This window comes from Piliocolobus tephrosceles, chromosome 6 (genome assembly GCF_002776525.5).
Source record: "Piliocolobus tephrosceles isolate RC106 chromosome 6, ASM277652v3, whole genome shotgun sequence".
Taxonomy (NCBI): domain Eukaryota; kingdom Metazoa; phylum Chordata; class Mammalia; order Primates; family Cercopithecidae; genus Piliocolobus; species Piliocolobus tephrosceles.
The window spans coordinates 75,105,950-75,129,756 of record NC_045439.1 but is presented as its reverse complement, the minus strand read 5'-3'; the positions used below and the strand labels follow the sequence as shown (position 1 = coordinate 75,129,756).

The 23,807-nt window shown below is 41.1% G+C and overlaps 1 protein-coding gene and 1 pseudogene across 9 annotated transcripts in view; one reads left to right on the top strand and one right to left on the bottom strand.

The window, feature by feature from the left end:
* MYO5A (myosin VA) overlaps positions 1-23,807 on the bottom strand; it is a 218,209-nt gene that overhangs the window by 151,389 nt on the left and 43,013 nt on the right. The gene's annotated exons all lie outside the window — the stretch shown is intronic.
* LOC111552733 lies at positions 18,964-19,821 on the top strand (annotated as a pseudogene).

Sequence of the window (23,807 nt, the reverse complement as noted above, 5' to 3'; positions counted from 1 at the left end):
GCCTGGATGACAGAGTGAGAACTCGTCTCAAAAAAAAAAAAAAATTTAGAGACAAAGTCTCGCTGTCACCCAGGCTGGTCGTGAACTCCTTGGCTCAAGTGATCCTCCCATCTCCACCTCCCAGAGTGCTGGGATTATAGACGTAAGTCACCACACCTAGCCTATGTTAATATTATTCTTATGATTAGACTGTACTATTGAGGTGGGTTTTTTGTTTGTTTGTTTCTTTTTTGATACAGGGTCTCACTCTGTCGCCCAACCTGGATTGCAGTGGTGTGATCATCGCTCACTACAACCTTCACCTCCTGGGTCTTATTATTTTTATATTTACACATTGTATCCCTCCCACTCTCATGAGTTTAAATGCCAATTTTTCCCAAATTTCTATCTCTACCTAGACTTTTCTACTGAACTCCAGACCCCTAGATCCACATAACTTCCTAAAATCTCTATTTAGATGTCTTATAGACATCTTAAATTCAACAAGTCCAAAACAGAACTCTTCTGCTACCTCTTTTTAAATATGTCCTTCCTGCGGCATCCCCATCTCAGACAGGCACCTCTACCCAGATAGTTAGTTACTCTTGGGGAAAACCGATCCTTAGGACTGCCCTCTCCTTCACTCCCATATCAAATCCATCACTAAATCCTACCTGCAATATTATAACTAAATTTTGTCCCTCTCTCTCCATCTCTATAGCCACCACCCAAATCCTAGCCAATATTCATTGTAATGCTAGAAATAGCTCTCTATCAAGCTTTCCTCCCCCAACTCTCTATTCAGCAGCCAGAGTGATGTTTTTGAAATGGAAAAACAGGAAGAAAAATGGAAAAATATCTCATCCTTGCTTAAAACCCTTTAACTTGGGCTAAAACATTCACATAACCCCCTTGAGCCCTGTATTATTTGGCACTTGCCCTGAACCAATCCCATCTCATGGCATTCCAAACTTCACTACTTAGCCCCTCTCTTCACCCCACCAAGGGCCATCTGCACCACCCGTCCTTTAACTGCTTAAACAATCCATGCTAGATCAAGCCTCGAGATTTTCTCTCTTGCTTTTTCTTGGCCTGGAATCCCTAGTTCACTTGTTTCCTGACTGACTCCTCCTTATCCTTCACATCTTATGCTTTAATATCCGTTACTTGGAAAGACCTTCCCTGATGTGTCTATCCAAATTAAGCTCCACTGTTACGTCTTCTCAGATAACCCTGTACTTTCTCTTCATGATGAAAACCATGAAGATAGGAAGGTGTCTGTTTTACTCAAACTGATGCCCACAGCCCAACATAGTGTCTGATCTATAACAGATGCCCAGTAATTACTGAATAAACGTATGCCATATTTCATTAAATCTAAGACACTATCAATAAGATGCATTCCTACTATTTAAAAAAAGTGTCAGAATTGAGTAAATACAGGCAGATTCTTCTCCAAAATGGTGGCACAGATGCAAGCTGGCTTCACTACCCCCTCCCCCCACTGAAAACCAAAACCAAAAATATAATGCCAAGATAATCACCAGCAATATCCCAGAATTAAAATGAGAATGAGACAGTTCCCAGGGCCACAGAGAAGTATAAAAAAAACTCTGAGCAGATGGTAAGATAATCAGACTCCTGTATCAATGACGCAGCTCCACCAAATCTGTCTGGCACCAAGTGCAAGGAAAATTTCCCCCGACTGAGTTTCTACACTGGAAAAAGTGAGATCAAGGTGCAACTTCCCCGCCATCTTGGGTTACCTGACAGAAGACCTATCTTTGCCTCAACCCACAGGAAGCATCATGAGTGCCTGAAGGGTGAAATACCCCTGAGGACAGCCAGAAACAAAGAAAGGATATAGGATCATCATCCTGGGCCCTGGAAATTCTGCTCTTAAACTTAGAGGAGACTCCAAATCAGAGTTCAGCAGTACCATACTGTAGGAGGTATATTCCACAATTCCCCTGGGCACAAATCCCTAGCCAGCCTTTCCACACTGACAGGATATTCCCTTTGGGAACACCCCCATTTAGGATGGGCAGCACTCAGATCGTTTAGTAGAGCCAGGCGTAGTGATGCACACCTGTAATCCCAGCTACTCAGGAGGCTGAGGCAGGAGAATCACTTGTACCCAGGAGGTGGAGGGTGCAGTGAGCCAAGATTGTGCCACTATACTCCAGCCTGAGCAACAAAGTGAGACTCCATAAAACACACACACACACACACACACACACACACACACACACACACACACAGCCATAGGAGAAACAAAAAAGAATAAAAAGGAATGAAGCTCTGCAAAGGAGATATTGAAAATTACCCTAAAAGACTAAACCTAAGAATTATTGGTGTTCAAGAGGGAGTTGAATAAGAATGAGGGAAAGAAAGCTTATTCAAAGAGATATTAATAATAAGAGAAAACTTTCCAAAACTGGAGAAACGTATAAATATCCAGGTATAGGAAGGTCATAGAGTACCACATAGATTTGACCCAAATGAGGCTACCCCAAGACATAAAATAATCAAACTCTCAAAGGTTAAACACAAAGAAAGCGTCCTACAAGTAGCAAGGGAAAAGAAGCAAATAACATATAAAGGAGTTCCAATTCATTTTGCAACAGACTTCTCAAGCAAAAGTATATGGGCCAGAAGGGAGTGAAAGGACATTTTCAAAGTGCTGAAAGACAAAAAAACCCTGCCATCTTAGAAAACCATATTCAACAAAACTATCCTTCAAACATAAAGGAGAGATAAAGTCCTTCCCACAAAACAAAACTGAGAGAATTCACCACCACTAAACCTGTCTTATAAGAAATACTAAAGGGAGTTCTTCAAGCTGGAAGAAGAAAAAAAAAGCAAAACACTAATGTGAAAAAACAAAACACGTGAAGGTATAAAACTCACAGGTAAAAATAGGTACACAAAAAAACCTCAGAATAATTGAAACTGCAATGGTGATGTGCTTTCAACTCATAACTAATATAATGTCTAGAAGATAAATCAAAAAGAAATAGCAGCAGGAACCTGTTAAGAGATAAGCAATATTAAATATGTAAACTGAGACAATAAAAAGTGGAAAGGTAGGGGGAAAGGAATTAAATTATAGAGGTTTTTCTAAAAAAAAAATTATTTCTGCATTTCTCTCTTGTCCTTGTGATCTAAGATAAAAGTCATCTCCTTGACATAACTTATTATGTCTATAAGATATTCTCTATAAGTCTCATGGTAACTACAAAGTAAAAACTTATAAAAGATACAGTAAAAATAAAATGCAACAAGTTAAAACATACTACTAGAGAAAATACTTAACCAAAAGGCCGAGGCCAGCGGATCACGAGGTCAGGAGATCAAGGCCATCATGCCTAATACAGTGAAATCCCGTCTCTACTAAAAAAATACAAAAAATTTAGCCAGGCCTGGTGGCAGGCTTCTGTAGTCCCAGCTACTTCGGAGGCTGAGGCAGGAGAATGGCGTGAACCCGGGAGGCGGAGCTTGCAGTAAGCCGAGATTGCGCCACTGCACTCCAGCCTGGGCGGCAGAGCGAGACTCCGTCTCAAAAGAAAAAAAGTTGGATCAAAACCCACAATTTCTACTTTGTGGCATTAATATTTTTAAATATGTACTACAGGTTAGGCTAATAATACAAGGCTGCAATGTTCGTCTGATATCCTGAAAGCACAACTGTATGAATACTGAGTACCAAAAAGGCAATCACTGAGAGAAATCCTGAAGGAAGAGAGAACACAGAAGTGGTGTTAGACCCAAGCCAGCTGCTGGCCATGCCTGTACCTTGATCATGATGAGACAATTACTAGAGAACAAAGCAGCAGAAATAATTAGATATTAAGGTTACTGGCCAGGCGCAGTGGCTCACGCCTATAATCCCAGCGCTTCTGGAGGCTGAGGCGAGCAGATTGCCAGAGGTCAGGAGTTCCAGACCAGCCTCGACAACATGGTGAAACCCCATCTCTAATAAAAATACAAAAATTAGCTGGGCATGGTGGCACACACCTATAGTCCCAGCTACTCTGGAGGCTGAGGCAGGATAATCGCTTGAACTCTGGAGGTGGAGGTTGCTGTGAGCCAAGATTGTGCCACTGCATTCCCTCCTAGGGGACACACCGAGAATCCGTCTCAAAAAAAAAAAAAAGTTATGCAATTCTCATTCAGTAATTTCCAAATGTCTAGAGAGACCAAGAGTACACTTTGCTTCCCTTAACTCTGACAGCCCTAAGACGTTAAGTGGTATGGTTGAATTGATAAAGAAAATCATCCAAATTGGGTAGTTGGGGGTTGTCAGTATGACTGAGAGAAACTGACAGGACAATGGAAATCATAACAGAAAGATCAAAATTGATTGTCAGTCTATTTTAGGTTGTAAAAATCTCATGAACTAAAGGATATTTTTTCTTGAGTGAGAGGTACTCCAAATGTATATGCTGAGAGGGTATTTTGAGAGAGAAATGCAGCATAAGCAAACAAAGATTCTAAAAGAACTTGTGCCTCAGCCTTTTCCCCAGATGTCAAGTCAGCATCCTGGCAGTGACTTGATCACACTTTCCAGATCAAGATGGAGTTCTCTAGAAATAAGAATTTCATTCTGTCTGTAAAAACTAATAAAGGATATTATTTCCTTTACCCCTCTATAGTGGCTTTTCAGTTATATTAAAAAAAAGTCATCCATGAGTTAAATGTTTCTTTTCTTAAGACATATAAAATGAAAATGTTTAAATATTATAAAACTTACAACTAAAATTGCTTTCATTTTTTATTATTATAAAATTTCAGTTTCCCTGTACTCATTTTTTCCTCATTTTCTTAGTTATTTAAACTTCTCTTACAGACATTTTCATCAGTATTTTAGTATGCTTTATACAGAAGAGGTATTCTACAGACTTCCTAAAAGCTACTGGAAACATTGTTAATCTGTATCTGAAATAATCAGCTACCAACAGTATCAAAAGCACTTCCTTTTATTTGACCTGTGAATTACTTCTCTGAAGCTTCAGAAGATGCCCACGTTATTTTTGTAGCGAGGAAGTCAGCATTGCCCTCTTCAGGTGCCTCATAGTGTTAGAAGCTTCCACCACATAGAAAGTTCATTCTTGATGTTTCCAGATGGAAGAAGAGCCTAAATTATTTGAACAGTGCCTCACATCCTCTTACTCATTCTAGCTTATTTTTAATTTTTCTGAATCTCAATTCCCTTACTTACAAAAAAAAACCCAATTAGACTGTATATACAATTAAATTTGAGAACATGGGCTCTAGAGTCAGACCGATTCAGTAGCTCCAATACTTTCCAACTGTGTGACCTTGAACAATTATCCAACTTTCTTCCTCAGGATTCTCATCCATAAAACTGGTTATTAGTAATACCTACCTCAGAGAGTTGTGATGCAGATAAATTAGATAAGGCTTAAAACCACTACACACCTTGTCACCAGCCTGACCTCAGGCCAAACCCCGATTCAGGTACCTCATCATGCTTCATCTGAATTCCTTCACTACACTCTACAATGTACTATGTGATCTGGCCCCTACCCACAGGTTTAACAGCAACTCACTGGGGTCTTCTCCCTTCCCCCGAGCTCTGGCTGTGCCAGCCTTCTGTTGTTCCTAGAACAGCCAAACTCTGCAAGTTCAATACCATTGCTGTGCCCACTGCCTAGAACACCCTCCCCTCATTTCCCATCTCTTCTTAGGACTAATTTCTTCTCACTCCTCTGGTCTCAGTTTACATATGTGTTTTTCTCAGAAAAAGTCCACCCTGACCACACTAAAGATTGTTTTGCTTACATGGGATTCTCTGTGTCCCTAACTAGCCAGAAAGCCAGTGAGGGCAGGGACAACTAACACCAAAACCTAGAACAATGTTTGGTAACTAGCTGGTACTCAATAAATATGTGTGAAATGAAAGTGCTTAGCACAGTGTTTAGCTGGTTGAAAAAATAGGTTAGGAGCAGGATGTGAAAGACCTCATGTGCCATGGTAGGCAGTTTGGCCTTTATACTGCACTAGACAGGGATTCATCACAGGCTTTTAAGCAGAGTAATGAATGACCAGATGTTTCCAACACCCTGGTTCTAATCAGCAGTCTTTTAATCATAAGCAAAAGCAAATCTTATACAACTCCTGCTTATGATCAGTCATTTTCCTAGTTATGTATATATGACTATCACTCACATTTTGCCTGTAGACAGGATTTATCTAATATACACATAATTGTTTCCAAAATATCATCCATATTAGGCAAATAAAGACTGTATTGGCCACACTGGGAGTCAGCTTTACCTACGGGCAGGGGCAAGGAGGGATGTTTCACTGGTATTACCTCATTAATGATAAGCACTAGAAGGGAGATTCTTGACCTGGAAATAGCAGCCTTGTTAGTAAGGTCAAGGCAAGATTATTAGGGAATTCTATAATGAGCTGGCTTTGAGAGAGCAAATGAGTAGGCCATCTTGCTGCTGACTGAGACACCTTAAACAAAAAAGCCCTGTTGGCCTGCATCTTTAAGGGGAAGTGTCAAACTCTGGGCTGCATAATGCTTTCTTATTAACTCCTCCCATGATCCCCTATCCCTAACCTTTTTATTAAGTGTCCTTTTAGCTTAATTTTAGCTGAGAAAAGCAGCTATGAAAGTTGATCTAGGTCTTATAATTTTGAAAGAATGGTTGGTACAAAATATTTTTCAGAAAAATAAAAAACTTCTGGGTGCCAAAATACATCATAAACAAACCCAAAATACAGGGCGACCAAAAATATATTTGTAAAAAAAACAAATTCCCTTAATGTATAAAGAACTCTTGCCTGTAGTCCCAGCTACTTGGGAGGCTAAGGCAGGAGAATTGCTTGAGTTCAGGAGTTTGAAATTATAGTGCACTATGATCATGCCACTGCACTCCAGCCTGAGCAACAGAGCAAGACTCTGTCTCTAGAAAATAAATAGAATAAATTTTTAAAAAGTTTTTAAAAGAACTCTTACAAATCATTAAGAAAGAGACATATCTTGGGTTTTTTTCCCCCAAGATGGCTGACTAGAGGCTTTTCCAGCACACTTCATAAACTTAGAAGAACCAAAATAGTGTGTAGACAACCATACTTTGAACATATTATCTATGATAATATGTTTGACATGAAAAGCAATGAGTCCAACAGAAAAGCAAAAAGAAACTCCAAAATCTGAGAAGGAAGGTAGGTATCCCATATGGCCAGGACCAGCCAAAAACCAGGAGTGAATCCCCATTATGGGAAAGAGTGGGTATCTCTCTGTGGTCCACTTTCCCACTAGGGAATTGAGCAATCCAGAACACGGGAAAGTACCTTGCCCCTTCTAAGCCCTAGATCTAACATGGGGAGCAGCCAGGGGACTGTGAGAAGGAACTGCTTGAGGAAGTATCCCAGGCATTCCTTTAGACCTGGACACCTACAGCAGGACACTATTCTCTTTCCTAGCTCTTAGCAAGCTGCACCTCACATGCCTGGAAGCTAGCCATAGCAGCAGTCTTTGGCATTAGAGAGACTCAGGCTGAGGCTTGGGGAACTGAAACCTGTGGGAGGGGCTCCCACAGCCAGAACTGAGAAATGAGTGTGGTATGGGCTGCAGCCGCTGGTGCTGAAACTGGGCTCCCCTCAACCCCACCCATGGACCAGAGGAGGAGAGGTGCCAGGGAGGTGTAGTATTGAGCTGCACAGTGACTCCTATAGCCAAAGACTGCACTGCAGATGAGAAGCAAACGGGAGTGACTAAGTGAACAGCCAGACTGGCTAACATAGTTGACATGGGGACATGAACTTTGCCAAGACTGGGGTGTAAGAGGTAAGCAGGTCCCATGTCTGCCAGCAAAGGCTGTGAAGCTAGAACCACCCTCCCTTCCCATGCTGAGACATCAGCATAACAGTGGTCAGCCCTAACCCAGGTATTTTACCAGAGGCCTAAATCAGGGTAGGTGACCACCCCCATCAGGGTAGGTGGTCTGAGTGCAGGCCTAGCTAACTTAGCTCCATTCCAGCTTTGCCCCCGATTCCAAGATAGGGTGCAGGATCCAGGCCCCTGGGGATTGCATCGCCCAGTACACCATTGGGACAGCCTGAACAGCCCACTGCAACAATTAACACAAGAACATAGCACTTGAGAACGAGAAGAGCTTCTCACAACTACTGCCCCCATCACCCATGCCATCACAGCTGCACAGAAGGTTGTGCGCCTGCTCACCTGCCTAGTACACCACTACAACCAGCATTCAAGAAAGCTACCACATTCAGGCTATGTATATCCAAGGAAATCATATACAGTCTTTGCCACCGCATGCAGACAAATGGCCCTACCCAATCAGCATCACAGTCACATCTTTAGATACACAGAAATCAACATATAGGAAGTATGAAAAAGCAAGGTATTATGGCACCCTCAAAGGAACATAATAATTATTTGAGCCTAAGCAGAAAAAAAAATCCTTGAAATGTCGATAAATAATTCAAAATAGTGATTTTTTTTTTTTTTTGAGACAGAGTCTCACTCTGTCACCCAGGCTGGAGTGCAATGGCTTGATCTCGGTTCACTGCAAACTCCACCTCCCAGGTTCACGCCATTCTCCTGGCTAATTTTTTGTATTTTTAGTAGAGATGGGGTTTCACCGTGTTAGCCAGGATGGTCTTGATCTCCTGACCTCGTGATCTGCCCACCTTGGCCTCCCAAAGTGCTGGGATTACAGACATGAGCCACTGTGCCTGGCCCAAAATATTGAGTTTAAAGAAGCTCAATGAGATGCAAGAGAAATCTGAAAACTAATATAAAGAAAATCAGAAAATCAATTTAGGATACACATAAGGAATTTACAGGAGACAGATTTCAAAAACAAACAGAAATTGTGGATCTGAAAAATTACTGAAGGAATTACAAAATACATTTGAAATGCTTCGAAAATAGACTAGACTAAGCAGAAAAAAAGAATCTCAAAACTTGAAGACAGGTCTTTTAAATTAACATAATCAAACAAAAGTGAGGAAAAAAGAATGAATAAAGACATCAAGATATTAGAGTCTACATAAAGCAACCAAGCTTACGAATTATTGGTATTCTTAAGGAGGAGGAAAATGCAAAAAGTTCTGAAAACCTATTTAAGGAAATAATTGATGAAAATTTCCCAAGTCCAGAAGGAGATTTAGACATCCAGCTACAGGAGGCCCAGTAATCCCCAGGAAAATAAACTGCAAAAAAAAAAAAAAAAACTTCACCACAGCATATTATCATCAGACTGTCTAAAGTCAAAGTGAAGGAAAAAAATGTTAAGTCAACAAGAGAAAAGCACACTTAGTTGCCTATAAAGGAAACTCCATCAGACTAATGGCACACTTCTCAGCAGAACTCTTACAGGCCAGAAGAGAATGAGATGGCATTTTCAAAGTGATGAAAGAAAAAAAACACCTAGCAGCCAATAATTTTATGTCCAGCAAGATTAACCTTCATAAAACAAAACCTCATATATCAGCAAATTAATAAGAAAAAGATAAATAACCTAGTAGCAAATAGGCAAAAGAAAAAAACAGGTAGTGAACAGAAACACCATTTAAAAAGTTAAACTAAGAAAAGATGGACCAGGTGCAGTGGCTCATGTCTGTAATCCCAGCACTCTGAGAAGCTGAGGCATGAGGATTGCTTGAGCCTAGGAGTTGCAGACCAGCCTGGGCAATATAGTGAGACCTCATCTCTACACAGAATTGTCCCAACTATCCGGGAGAATTGCTTGAGCTGGGAAGGCAGAGGCTGCAGTGAGCCAAGGTCATACCACTGTACGCCAGCCTGGGTGACAGAGTGAGATCCTGTCTCAGAAAAATAAAAAGTAGAAAATAAAAAAGATGTGCAATCTCACTAATAATTAAGCAAATGCAAATTTAAAATACAATATTAGGCCAGGTACAATGGCTAACGTCTATAATCCCAGCACTTTGAGAGGTTGAGGTGGGAGTACGCTTGAGCCCAGGAGTTCAAGCCCAGCTTGGGCAAGATGGTGAGACCCCATCTCTGCAAAAAAAAAAAAAAAAAATTTTTAATTAGGTAAGTGTGGTGGTACACACCTGGTAGTTGCAGTTACTTGGGAGGCTAGGGTGGGAGGACCACTTGAGCCCAGGAGTTCAAGGCTGTAGTGATCTACGATCATGCAGCTGCACTACAGCCTTGGTGACAGAGACAGACCCTGTCTATAAAACATAATATAATATTAAAAAGTTGCATATTAAATTTGAAAATATTTAAAGGATTGATAATAACCTGTGTTAGGAAGAAAGTGGACAAACAGGTATTTTCATATATTGGTGATAGAATAAACAGGCATAACCTTTTAGGCAGCAATTTGGCAATTTCTTTAACAATGTGAAATACGTATTTCAGGGATGCATACTGAAATACGTGGTGAGGGAACCTTCAATTTTGTACTTTACATACTTCCATATTTCTCGTTTTTTCAGGATTAAGTACTATTTTTACAATAAAACCAAAAGTTTTAAAAATATACATATCCTTGAATCAGAAAGTTCATAAATAAAATTTTCCCATGGAAATACTAAAAAATACAAATAATTATTTCTAAAAATGTTCTGCAGCATTGCTGTAAAAGTGAAAAGCTGGAAATTACACAAAGGTTAATTCATATGTGTATATTAGTATAAAGGTTAATATAACTATAATAATATACAGTTGACCCTTGAACAACATGTGGGTAAGCAGTGCCAATCCCTGCACAGTCAGAAATTTGTGTATAACTTTTGACTCCCCAAAAACTTAACTACTACTAATAGCCTCCTATTGACCAGAAGCTTTACTGATAACATAAACAGTTAATTAACACATTAACATTCCATATGTACATGTATTAAAATACCATATTTTTACAATAAAGTAAGCTAGAGAAAAGAAACTGTTATTAAGAAAATCAAAAGGAAAAGAATATATTTACTATTTAGTAAGTGGAAGTGGAGCATCAGAAAGGTATTCACCTTGTCATCTTCATATTGAGTAGGCTGAGGAGAAGAGGAGGGGTTGGTCTTGCTGTCTCAGGGATGACAGAGGCAGAAGAAATAGAGGATATAGAAGGGGAGGCAGGAGAAGCAGGCACACTTGGTGTAACTTTACAGAAATACGTCATAATTTCTGTCTTCTTTGCTTTTCCATTCTCTAAGAATCTTTCTATAAGGGTATCAATCCTTCTGCAACTGTTCGATTAGTTTCAGTGCTCACATCATAGAAGGGTCCATGTTGTAAAAGAAGTCAAAAGCAGTCTTGAAAAATCTGAACTCTTCTGCTAGTTGTCTAATGTCAATTTGCTTCCTGACACTGCTGCTTCTACATCTTCTTCCTCACAGTCTGGCACTGGTTCAGACATACTCATCTCCATCAAGTTGGCTTCTGTTAATTCCTTTGGTGTGGCGTCTATTTGTTCTTGACTTTCTCCAAGATTCACAGCCCGAAACTCTTCCCTCCCCACCCTTTTTGCCACATCCATAATCTCTTTTATGATTTCCTTGATTGGCACTGTTGTAAATCCTATGAAGGCATGCACAACATCTGGATAATTTTCTACAGCACAAATTTATTGTTTTGGGCTTCATAGCTTTCACAGTTTTTCCTATAACAATAATGGCACCTTCAATGGTGTAATCCTTCCAGACACTGATGACGTTCTCTCTGTTGGGGGTCTTCTTCCATACAGTACCATGTGTACATAGAGTACCATGTGTAATGAAGCTTAAAGGTTCTTACAACCCCCTGATCTAGAGGCTGAATTAGAGATGTTGTGTTTGGGGGCAAGAGGACCACTTCAACACTTCTGGTGTTGAATTCATGGGGTTCTACGTGGCCAGGGACATTGTCCAATATCAAAGGAACTTTAAAAGGCCATCCCTGGGCCAGGCGCGGTGGCTCAACACTTGTAATCCCAGCATTTTCGGAGACCGAGGTGGGCAGATCACCTGAGGTGGGGAATTCGAGACCAGCCTGATCAACATGGAGGAACTCCGTCTCTACTAAAAACACAAAATTAGCCGGCATGTTGGCACATGCTTTGTAATCCCATCTACTTGGGAGGCTGAGGCAGGAGAATTGCTTGAACCTGGGAGGTGGAGGTTGCGGTGAGCCAAGATTGCACCTTTGCACTCCAGCCTGGGCAGTAAGAGCAAAACTCCATCTCCCAAAAAAAAAAAAAAAAAAAAGGGCCATCCCTCATTGACAAGGTACTCCCTTATATCAGGGACAAAGCATCAATGGAACCAATTCAGGAAAAGGGTTCTTGGCCAGGCACGGTGGCTCACACCTGTAATCCCAGCACTTTGGGAGGCCGAGGAGGGCAGATCACTCGAGGTCAGGCATTCGAGACTAGCCTGGCCAACATGGTGAAATCCCATCTCTACCAAAAATACAAAACTCAGCCGGGCATGGTGGCTGGCACCTGTAGTCCCAGCTACTCGGGAGGCTGAGGCAGGAGAATTGCTTGAACCCAGGAGGCAGAGGTTGCAGTGAGCCAAGATCACGCCACTGCATTCTAGCCTGGGTTGTAAAAAGGTCTTGTTGTCCAGACCTTCTTTTTGTCCATTTAAAAGACTGGCAGCCAGTATTTATCTTTTCCCTTCAAGGCTCATGGATTGGCAGCTTTATAGATAAAGATAGTCCTGATTATAAACTTGACTGCATTTGCACAAAACAGTAGAGTTATCTTGTCCCTTCCTGCCTTAAATCCTGGTGTTCAATTATCTTACTAGTAAATGTCTTTTGTGGCATTATTTTCCAGAACAGGGCACTTTTGTCTGCATTAAAAATCAGTTCAGGGCCAGGTGCAGTGGCTCACGCCTGTAATCCCAGCACTCTGAGAGACCAAGGTGAGAGGATCGCTTGAGCCCAGGAGTTTGAGACCAGCCTGGGTAACATAGTGAGACTCTTGTCTCATTTAAAAAAAAAAAAAAAGAAGAAGAAGAAATCTGTTTAGCCAGGCATGGTAGTGTGCACCTGTAGTTCCAGGTACTTGGGACACTGAGGTAGGAGGGTCACTTAAGCCCAGAAAGTTAAGGCCAGCCTGGGCAACATAGCCAGACTCTGTCTCTAAAACACACACACACACACACACACACAAAACAAAAACAAAAAACAAAACAAAACAAAAACAAAAAAACAACTTGTTTCAGGCAGATATCCTTTCTCCTCAATTTTCTTTTTTGGGAGAGCTAGGGTTGGGTGGACAGGGTCTCATTCTGTTGCCCCAGGCTGGCATGCAGTGGTGCAGTCACGACTCACTGTAGCCTCAACCTCCCAGACTCAAGTGACCATCCCTCCTTAGCCTCCTGAGTCGATGGAACTATAGGTACATACCACCATGCATGGCTAATTTTTTAATTTTTTGTAGAGTCAGTGTCTCCCTATGTTGCCCAGGCTGGTCTCAAACTGCCAGGCTCAAGGAATCCTCCTGCCTCGGCCTCTTAAAGTGCTAGGATCACAGGCATGAGCCACTGTATCTGGTCCTCAGTGATTTTCTTAATGGTATCTGGCAACTCATTTGCTGCCTCCTGGTCGGCAGAAGCTTCTTCTGTTATCCTGACTTTTTTTTTTTTTTTTTTTTTTGAGATGGAGTCTTGCTCTTGTCACCCAGGCTGGAGTGCAGTGGCACCATCTTGGCTCACTGCAAGCTCTGCCTCCCAGGTTCACACCATTCTCCTGCCTCAGCCTCCCGGCTCACTGCAAGCTCTGCCTCCCAGGTTCACACCATTCTCCTGCCTCAGCCTCCCGAGTAGCTGGGACTACAGGTACCTGCCACCACTCCTGGCTAATTTTTTTGTATTTTTAGTAGAGACAGGTTTTCACCGTGTTAGCCAGGATAGTCTCGATCTCCTGATCTTATGATCCACCTGCCTCGGCCTCCCAAAGTGTTGGGATTACAGGCATGAGCCACAGCACCTAGCCCTATTCAGACATTTTTAAAAGAGTGAACCTCTTTCTAAAATTATCAAACTATCCTTTGCTGGCATTACGTTCTTCAGCTTCAGTTCCTTCATCTGCCTTTTGCCTTAAGTCGTCAGGTTTACTGTATTGCACTAAACACAATGAAAAATACGTGAGAACTGTGAGAAGAGCACTGGAGAGACAAACTGCTCACACAGGGATGATCAGTGTCACACATTTTAAGGGAATACTCACAACCTTTGAGCTCACTCAAGCAATAGCAATATGACATGGCTGCAGAATTACTATAGTAGTACCTTGTGTACTGCAGTTAATTTTGTGTGGTTATGTCTTTACGTCTGTTTACATTTCTCTCAACTGTGAAAAGTGCCATGTGCAGTCTATGTCTGTTTAAGTTTTTATAAATTATAACTTTTTTTTTGTTTTGTTTTTGAGAAGGAGTCTCGCTCTGTCACCCGGGCTGGAGTACAGTAGCGTGATCTCGGCTCACTGTAACTTCCACCCTCTGGGTTCAAGCAATTCTCCTGCCTCAGCCTCCCTAGTAGCTGGAATTACCTGGCTAATTTTTGTACTTTTAGTAGAGACAGGGTTTCACCATGCTGGCCAAGCTGGTCTCGAACTCCTGACCTCAAGTGATCCACCAGCATCGGCCTCCCAAAGTGCTGGTATTACAGGCGTGAGCCACTACGCCCAGCCAATTTTAACTTTTTCTAATAGATTTATGTGTATTTTATGGTAGTAAATGAAAAAATAGATTAGTATTTACATATATTTTATGCATTCATGACATACCTTTTTCTTATTTTTTAAAATATTTCTAGGCTACATAATTCTGAGAATTTTTTCAAATTGTTGCAAATCTCAAAAAATTTTCTAATATATTTATTTTTAAAAATCCATGTGTAAATGGACCCATGCAGTTCAAATCCAGGTTGTTCACAGGTCAACTGCATAGTTCAGAGGTTGTGGTTTATCTATATAATGGAATACTTAAAAAACAAGTTAGGTCTATATGTACTGACATGGAAAGACACTGTTAATTGAGAAAGAGCAAGCTGTAAAACATCATTATTGTAAGATTCTATTTTTGTTTAATATATATTCATAAACTATATTCGTATATCCACATAATATAGTGGCTGGGAATTCACAGATTATCATTTGTGGTTTCCCCTCTTTGTGAACCATGCTGAAAGTCCATGGCATCTAAACATGTATCATTCTGCCCTATCATGAAAGAGCCACACCTCTCTTAGACCTCTCTGAGTAAAGAAGAAAAGAGCTGGACAGTGAATCTGGCCTTGCCCTGGGCTCCATCTCAGCATACCTTTGCTCTTCTCCACCAGTTTGTGTGTGTCCTCCTGAAGAGATATAAACTGAAGCCACCTGGCCGGGCGCGGTGGCTCAAGCCTGTAATCCCAGCACTTTGGGAGGCCGAGACGGGCAGATCACAAGGTCAGGAGATCGAGACCATCCTGATTAACACGGTGAAACCCCGTCTCTACTAAAAAATACAAAAAAAAAAAAAAAAAAAACTAGCCGGGTGAGGTGGCGGGCGCCTGTAGTCCCAGCTACTCGGGAGGCTGAGGCAGGAGAATGGCATGAACCCGGGAGGCGGAGCTTGCAGTGAGCTGAGATCCGGCCACTGCACTCCAGCCTGGGTGACAGAGCGAGACTCCGTCTCAAAAAATAAAATAAAATAAAATAAAATAAACTGAAGCCACCTATCTGCACCTGTGATGGAAGTAAAGATTACGTAAAGAGACCTCTGAACATGACTGAGCTAAGCAATGCTGTCTGCTTTCTTCCAAACCCTACATCCCCACCTAGCAGCACATCGTATACCTTGAATATATACAATTTTTGTCAATTATACCTCAATAAAACTAAAAAGAAATTAGTTCCCTTAATTTTCTACAGCATGTCTATTTGATTTATTCATATGTGAAGGAAGAAATAAGAACTAAATACTAATCACCATGGAAACTTACTGGCAAACATCTATAAAGTCTTTAGCTAAAATCCAAGGAACCTTAACTACACCATCTACAATTTGATCTATTTATAGTCAGCTTTTAACTCATCCAGGAAACACCTGCAGAATTTAGGAAAACCCCTAACTATTTCAAACCCTACAATTGTTTAGAGAATGTAAAATCTCAGAATCAGAATAGGACTTAAAGATGATCTGGTCCAAACACCCCATTCCCAAGAAAACTAGAGCTCCAGGAACAAAGCTGGCTCAGACCAGAGCTCACACCAGACCAGGGATGTCCTGATCCCTGATCCCTGAGGCCCTCTCTGGCTCCCCTCTCCCTTCAGAAGCAAACGTAATGATCTGAAAAAAGTTGCACAGCTGTACAAATGGTAAGAGGAAAGCAAAATCAGGACTCAACTAAAATTCCACTTCATTGTAACACAACTTGGTTTCCCACATTCTCATTTTCTTGGCAGTGTTAGTCATCATTGCAGACTGTGGTATAAGGAGGAGTCCCATGAGAAAATTCTTCCTTAGCATCATCTCCCCTAGCTTCAATCCTTAGCCCTGCCTCCAGCACAATCAAAAATTAAGAGTGCTACAAAGTGCCAAACCATAGCTTCCTTACATATAGCTAAATCCATTTACCCAAATGCAGTCATTCATTTAACAAGTACTTACTGAATACCAACTTTATAACAGGCACAGGTCTAGTCCTGAGATATAGCATTGCAGTTGCAGCTGGATTTATGGTTGTGTCCCCTTATACCTACCCACCTAAGATACTAGAGGGTCTGCTACAGCCATGGCATTTGGTAATGCACTGGACCACACTATATGTAGGTATTAAGAGTCTTCATAATCATGTCTACTGCCTGACTTTGGAGGTTAGAACTAGCATTATTAGGTGCAAGCACATTTATCTGCATTGCCAAAACCCCAGTCAGCCCCGGTGCAGTAAAAAACAGATGGTGTGCCTCTAACTCATGGTTGACACATTGCTGCAACAGATGCTAGAGATGTCCTTGCTGAAGATCTAAATAAATGGTCTCTAGGAATGAAAAACAGATTTTAATGCAAACAAAGATTGCCTAGAGATTCTATAAGATTTTCTATTTTACTTTATACCCTAACTAATTCTGTTTGGTTCCACAAGTATTTAGTATGTGTATATTCTATTTCATACACTGTTCTAAGAATTGCAGAAACAAAAATGGGTAAGATGTTTTCCCTTCCCTCAAAGTTCTGCTGATGAGATGGACACACAAAGACACTGTCTGTTGGGAGCAGACCCCCCCAAAATTTGGCCATAAACTGGCCCCAAAACTGGCCATAAACAAAATCTCTGCAGCACTGTGGCATGTTCATAACGACCCTAACGCCCACGCTGAAAGGTTGTGGGTTTACTGGAATGAGGGCAAGGAACACCTGGCCCGCCCAGGGCGGAAAACCGCTTAAAGGCATTCTTAGGCCGCAAACAATAGCATGAGCGATCTGTACCTTAAGGACAGGCTCCTGCTGCAGTTAACTAGCCCAACCCATTCTTTAATTCAGCCCATCCCTTTGTTTCCCATAAGGGATACTTTTAGTTAATTTAATATCTATAGAAACAATGCTAATGACTAGTTTGCTGTTAATAAATATGTGGGTAAATCTCTGCTCGGGGCTTCCAGCTCTGAAGGCTGTGAGACCCCTGATTTCCCACTTCACACCTCTCTATTTCTGTGTGTATGTCTTTAATTCCTCTAGTGCCGCTGGGATAGGGTCTCCCCGACCGAGCTGGTCCTGGCAACTGTCTATACGACACACAAAGTTCTGTGATGGAGGAATGTGCAAGGTGCCATGGGAGCCCAGTGGAGTTTGCAAACCTTACCTGACTTGTGCAAAGAAAAATAGAGTACACAGTAGCTTCCTAAAGGGGGACCTGGATTTGGGCTAGAAGGACAAATAGGAGTTAACCAAGCAAATGAACAAATTGATGTTCCAGACATGAATGAAGACATGAAGATGTGGAACAGGATAAAATACACGTGAGGTATAACAAGTAGTTTAGAATCACTGTAGCAAGAAATGAGAGGCCAGAGAGATTCCCAGGGCTGAGATCATAAAAGGACTGGAACACAGTAGGTACTCAATAAATACTTGATGAAAGAATTGGCTAGAGCTTTCATGAAGGAAAAGGTATAAGTGTGTGGTTATGCATGTTGGACAAATTTTGTATGTCCGTTTTGTTAGTAGAAACAGGATATAATCAGTAGTATTCTACATCAGTAGAATTATAAGAACATGATTCAGTCAGCAAGAACTTGGCTCACTCAGCATGATAAATGGAGACTCAGGCTTAATAAAGAGGAAGTGGCTAGACAGTTTTTATATTCTTGTGACCACAAGAGAGAGAAGAGCTAGAGTGGTGTCTGCACAGACACAGGCTAAGATCATACGGAGAAAGATGAAAGGGGCATGCACGGGGTCTGTGAGCTTGAGAACTTCCTGGATATAGCAACCATCTCTTTTCTCCTATAGGCCATCTCTTTTTTTCGTTTAACATAAATAAACCCAGTATCTGTGACTCCACCTGACCTTCTTCATGGCATCATGTGGAAGAAACCCTGATCCAGAAGGGAATAGAACTCATATTCCTGGTAGTTGTTTTTTGAGAGTGGGCTTGGCCCTTTGCTGCTACTGAAGAGGGAAGAGGATAGCCAGAGCTGAGAGAAAGAGGAGTCGACACGATCCACACTCTAACAACTCCATATTGAACATACTGAAACACACAGGAATCCTGGGCCAGAGTAGATTTCCAATAATTTTACAAAAACAGAAGCAATAAAGATACCATAAGTACTGGCTGTAAATTCTAAAAACTTTTCATCACACATCAAAAACAACTCAACAAGGTGAAATTTATTCCTTTTGATATCCCTAACATTAATTTCCTGTTCATAATTTTTTAAAAAAAATAAAAGGTAAGACTACGGAGGAGGGCAATCTGCTTAATTTTGCTGTGAACCTAAAATGGCTTTTAAAAAAAATTTTGGGGGTTCGGGCCAAGATGGCGGTGCAGGTGGTACAGGTAGTACAGGCTGTTCATCTTGAGTCTGACGCTTTCCTTGTTTGTCTCAAACACGCTTTAAGCACAGAGAAAGAGGAAGTGATGGGGCTGTGCATAGGGGAGTTGAACGATGATCCAAGGAGTGACTCCAAATCTGCATATACTGGAACTGAAATGTGCACAGTTGCTGAAAAGGTTGATGTCGTCAGAATTGTTCACATTCATTCTGTCATCATCTTATGACATTCTGGTAAGAGTAAGGATTGAGTAAAAATTTCTCCAGAGCAGCTGTCTGCAGCTTCAACAGAGGCAGAGAGGTTGGCTGAACTGACAGGCCGCCCCATTTGAGTTGTAGGCTGGTATCATTCCCATCCTCATATAATTGTTTGGCCTTCACATGTTGATGTTCACACACAAGCCATGTGCCAGATGATAGATCAAGAAGGACTTATTTTTTCCTGTTTCATAGAAGATAAGAACACAAAGACTGGCTGGGTACTCTACACTTGCTTCCAATCCATATAGGCCCAAAAGAGTTCAGAGTATAAGAGAATTGAAATCCCAATCCATATTGTACCTCATGTCACTATTGGGAAAGTGTGCCTTGAATCAGCAGTACAGCTGCCCAAGATCCTGTGCCAGGAGGAGCAGGATGTGTATAGGAGGATCCACAGCCTTACACATCTGGACTCAGTAACCAAGATACATAATGGCTCAATGTTTACCAAGAATCTGTGTAGTCAGATGTCAGCAGTCAGTGGGCCTCTCCTACAGTGGCTGGAGGACAGACTGGAGCATTTGTAGGAATTGCAACAAGAAAAGGAAGCGCTTATGCAAGAACTTTCTTCTCTAGAATAAAGCAGGAGACAAAATGGGGAAAGATGAAAATATCCAGTGTAAAGTTACTTAAGCTAAATCAATTTTGAAGAAGAAAAACTTGGAGGACTCATATCACCTGACTTCAAGACTTACTATAAAGCTATAGTAATCAAGATAGATGGTATTGGCAGAGGAACAGACACATAGATCAATGGAACAGATGAGAGAACCCAGAAATAAACCCACATAAACATGCTCAACTGATTGTGAAAAAGTGCAAAAGCAATTCAATGGAGGAAGAATAGCCTTTCTGACAAATTATGCTGGAGCAATTAGACACCCATAGCAAGGAGAAAAAAGAACCTCTACTTAAACCTCACATCTGATATAAAATTTATATAAAATATAAAAATGTATAATGGACTTAAATATAATACATAAAACTATATAACTTGGAAAAAAGCCACAGGAGAAAAATCTTCAGGATCTTGGCCTAGGTGACAAGTTCTTGGACTTTGCCCTAAAAGCACATCCATACAAGACAAAAACTGATATACTGGACTTCTTCAAAATTTGAAAACTTGTGATTTAAGAAGAGGAAAAGATAAGCTACAGATTGAGATGAATTTGCAAACCATATATCTGATCAATTTGGAATATATAAAGTGTGCTAAAAACTCAACTGTAGTCAGGCATGGTAGCTCATGCTTGTAATATCACCACTTTGGGGGGCGTGCTTGAGGTTAAGGGTTCCAGACCAGCCTGGACAACATAGTGAGACTCTGTCTCTACAAAAAAATTTTTTTAAAAATTAGCTGGGCACCATGACACACACCAGTAGTCCCAGCTACTAGGGAGGCAGGAGGAACACTTGAGCCCAGGAGTTTGAGGCTGCAGTGAGCTATGATCACACCACCACACTCCAACCTGTGTAACAGTGAAGCCTTGTCTCAAAAAAAAAAAAAGGCCACAAAAGCTCAACAATAAAACAAACAGTCCAGTTAGAAAATGAGCAAAAGACATGAATAGATGTTTCACTGAAGAGGATCTAGAGATGGCAATTTAGCATATGAAAAGCTGTTAAAGGCCGGGCGCGGTGGCTCAAGCCTGTAATCCCAGCACTTTGGGAGGCCGAGACGGGTGGATCACGAGGTCAGGAGATCGAGACCATCCTGGCTAACAAGGTGAAACCCCGTCTCTACTAAAAAAATACAAAAAAACTAGCCCGGCGATGTTGCTGGCGCCTGTAGTACCAGCTACTCGGGAGGCTGAGGCGGGAGAATGGCGTAAACCCAGGAGGCAGAGCTTGCAGTGAGCTGAGATCTGGCCACTGCACTCCAGCCCGGGAGACAGAGCGAGACTCCGTCTCAAAAAAAAAAAAGAAAAGCTGTTAAAATCCATAAGTCATGAGGGAATGCAAATTGAAACCACAGTGAGGCTATGACTTACTTATCTGAATGGCTAAAGAAAAAATAGTGAAAATACCAAATACTGATGAGGATACAAAATGGGTATTTTATACATTGCTGACAGGAATGTAAAATGTTACAATCACTCTGGAAAACAGTTTATAAATTTCTTATCAAGTTAAACATAATTTTTTAATCAAGTTAGACATAAGACCCAGCAGTTGTGCTCCTGGACATTCATTCCAGAGAAATGAAAACCCGTATTATACTTGTACCCAAATACTCATAGGAGCTTTATTTGTAATAACCCCAAACTGGAAACAACCCAGATGTCCTACAACAGGTACATGGTTAAACAAACCATCCATAACTTGGAATACTACTCTGGAATGAAAAGGAACTGTTGATACAAGAACTTGGTTGTACCTCAGGGGTATTATGGTGAACAAAAAAAGCCAGACTCAAATGGTCACATACTGTATGACTGCATTTATATAACATTCTTGAGGTGACAAAATTATTGAAATGAAGAACAGATTAATGGTTGCCAGAGATAGGGACTGGAGGGGGTGCGGGATATGTATGACTACAAAGGGATGACGCAAGGAGTTCCTTTGTGCAAATGGAACAGTTCTACGTGATTACGATGATTATGATGTTGATTCTAACATTTGATTATGAGGTTAAGCATATGAATCTATACCTGTGCTGAAGTTGTATGGACCTACATACACACAAATGAATGCATGTAAAATCTGGTGATACTGCATAAAGTCTGTAGTCTAGATAGCAAAAAAAAAAAAAAAAAAAAATTATTTAAATGAATCTGGTCCATTACTAGAGGAGCTGTGGCAGCTCAAAGCAGACAGCCTGAGGCCCAGATTCCTAATTTCTTGGCCCTAAATAGTGACTCTATCCCCTGATGCCCCTGGACTACCAACCTGCCCCTGGCTCCTCTGGGTATCTAAGGTCCCCTAGGATTGGGCTTCTATCATTGCAATGAACTGATACTCAAGCTCACTCAGGTGAAGGATGAGTAGGGCACACGTATGAATACAGAAGAAACAACAGGATAAGGAACCAGAGAAGGGCTAAGTCACACAGAGGCAAAAAACCGAAGCAAAGTGTTGGTTCCAAGGCAGGCCCTGAAAGCCCACGAGTAAGAAATGGTGGCTTTTCTGGTACACCACTGCTAATGGGGTCACAACTGTCAATGTGTCTACACCACTCCTCTGGTTTATCTTTTCCATACTTGTTATGGAAATTCCCAAAATAGGACACCTAAATCGCTCAGTTAAACATTGCTACTTCTGTTTAGACTGCTCTTTTGAAAGCAGGCCACATCAAAAGGCCCTTACAAGCCTGTGAGTGAACCATTCTCAGGTCAGGACCTCTCCTTGTCCAGTCAGCTTGGCTGGATCATTTGGTTTCTTAGCAGGGGCCCTGAATCAACAGGGAGAGTGAGGGGTACAGTTACCCTTTGAAGGGACCGTGAATATGGCAAGCACTATGAATTCATTTATGATACACTGATGGTGGCAATGCCTTAGAAGTTTCAGGAGTAGGGAAGGGAAAAAGTGACATCTGGGTGGCAATAGAGACTCAGCAATACATTTAAAAAAAAACTATGGGTGCAATGACACACCTAGAAATTTCTAAAAAACCCATTCTCAGCACTTAGTTTTCCTTCCCCATCCATTCCAATCCATAATTTTGAAAAACATGTCCCACTCTCCAACATTCTAGGGATTAAGGTATTTTAATTGAACAAATGTTATGTTAAAAGACATCATGGCAAGAATGTGGAGGTCCATCCCCAGACTAGATGAACTTTTTCCTTAGCTTATGGCTATGTCCACACCCTTACGACAGCCCTAATTATGGTTCTTGAACTTCTATTATTATAACACAACGATTTAGAAAAATAGTCTGCTCTATACAGCTAATGTCACACTATGGAAATGAATCATTCTGACCAAAAGTCTTGCTTCTGGCAGTGCCAATCCCTTCCTAAAGCAACTGCAAGCAGCCCGCCTCCCAATCAGGAAGCATCTGGTAGCTGGGGCTCTAGAAGCATCCCTGGGAAGCCAGTCAGAACTAGGGAGACCACTAACGTTTGTTAGGGGACACTGGAATTGTTGAGCTCTGACACATGAACAAGTAGGCCAGGAAAAGTAACTAATCTTAGGAGCCTCATGTTAAGAAAAATTAAAGTGATTAGATCAATCCCTAAATGACTATAAAAGCAGAACCAAAAATACTCTATGATAATTGTAGCAAGTTGAACATATTACAGGTAGGCATTACATTTTCCTGAAAAGTATATTTGAATTAGAATGCAAAGAACTAGAACACAAGAAGCCCTGGTTAGTTAGGTAGCTATGGTAGAAAATACACATACACACACCCTTCCTTTTTGTTTTTAGAAAATAAGAATGTGGATCTGTTCCAGTAGCCAGGGAGGGTGGAGTGGATATTTAAGAGGAAAGTATTTTGCCCTCCTAGTCCTTTTTATTACCAGAAAAAGGACAGGAGATGAAATCAACACTAAGTTTAATCCTGACTTCTGTTTCACTCTTCACAGGATTTTGGATATATAAGTATTTCAAAGTGATC